The sequence below is a fragment of the Myotis brandtii genome, unplaced genomic scaffold (genome assembly GCF_000412655.1).
Source record: "Myotis brandtii unplaced genomic scaffold, ASM41265v1 scaffold583, whole genome shotgun sequence".
Taxonomy (NCBI): Eukaryota; Metazoa; Chordata; class Mammalia; order Chiroptera; family Vespertilionidae; genus Myotis; species Myotis brandtii.
In genome coordinates this window covers 410324-411878 of record NW_005370191.1, presented here as the reverse complement: position 1 = coordinate 411878, position 1555 = coordinate 410324, and positions in this window count along the sequence as shown.

Genomic DNA, 1555 nt, shown 5'->3' with positions numbered 1-1555 from the left:
TCCGTAAAAGGAATAGTCCTATATCTGTCCTAAGCTGCACATCCCACGGCCCATCCATCCTTCCACCATTGCAGCTTATCTATGAGATGGGTTTTGATAACTCTGGCCACAGAGGTGACTCAGGGGCCCGCCCCCAGCTAAGAACTGCTCTAATTTCCCCGGTCTGCCCTCCACCACCCTGGGGCTTCCAGAGAAGGGCAGAGCACACTTGGTCCAAAGGCAGTCACTCCTACCCCATGGCCATCACTGCAGGTCCTCTTGGCCTCACCTCTTGGCCACACCCCTAGTGTGATGCAGGGACAGTAGGGAACCAGAGCAGCAGCACCCTGATGTGCCCTGGTGTCAAAAGTCATGGGCCATGGTGGGTGCAGGGGTGACTGGGGTCAGGGTGGAGCAGGAGGAAGGGACTGCTCAGGGGTCACCGTGCACAAAATGGTGGGCATGGGCTGTGCATGAACTGGAGGAGCCAAGAAAAGACTAGAGGGCCCTAACCGGTTTGGCTTAGTGGATAGTAGAGCATCGGCCTGCAGACTGAAGGGTCCCAGGTTCGATTCTGGTCAAGGGCATGTACAGTGGGGCCTTGACTTACGAGTTTAATTCGTTCTGTGACGGAGCTCGTAACTCAAATTTGACTCGTATGTCAAATCAATTTTCACCATTACAATGAATTGAAATGAATATTGTATAAAAAATATTGTATAAAAACACAATACTGAATAATAGAATGTAGTGCAATAAACTTGTTTTATTTAGTTTATGTACAGCATTTACCTTGGAGATCAAACGACTTAAAGATGCTGATGGAGTTGGAGGAGAAAGGCTGAACTGAATAACTGAATCTTATTTGCTGATTTTTGCCCTTTTCGCCACGCTTTCATCACTTTCATCTACAGGAGTTTTCGCTAAAAACCTGTCCAATGAGATCTGTTTCATCCTCCCTTTCAGAATATTTCTGAAATGAGTTAGGCAAGTGTCATTAAATAGCTCCATCGCACGCCCAGTTGCAATTTTTTCTGGGTGTTTCTTTTGAATAAAGTCTGAAAGTTTCTCCCACATTCCCAACATTTCCTTTATCTCACTTATAGAGATAACCTCCTCCTCCTCCTCTTCCTCCTCCGTGTCATCTATTTCCTGCAAAACCTCCGTGTGCTGCTGCGTCTGTAGCTCCTTTAGCTCCTGCGTTGTCAGTTCCTCGGAGTGCTCCTCGATGAGCTCGTTGATGTCACCTTCTTTATATCCGCGCTCGCTGCCACACCATGTCTAACAACGGAGTGAATGCCAGTCCTCTTTTTAAAATTTTCGAACCAGCCCCGACTGGCTTTAAACGGCTCGCCCGATGCCTTGTCCTTCAAGTGCCTGGGGGTCTGCTGCAGCAAATCAGCGTAAATAGCTCGTGCCTTCTCGCAGATTATAGCCTTCGTCACGGTATATCCTGTGAGCTGCTTCTCTGTTAACCACACCATTAGCAGCTTCTCCATATTTTCATGGATAGATGTCCGCTGTTTAGAAATTATTTTAACGCCCTTGGCTGGAGTTGTAGCCTGTATCGACTCCT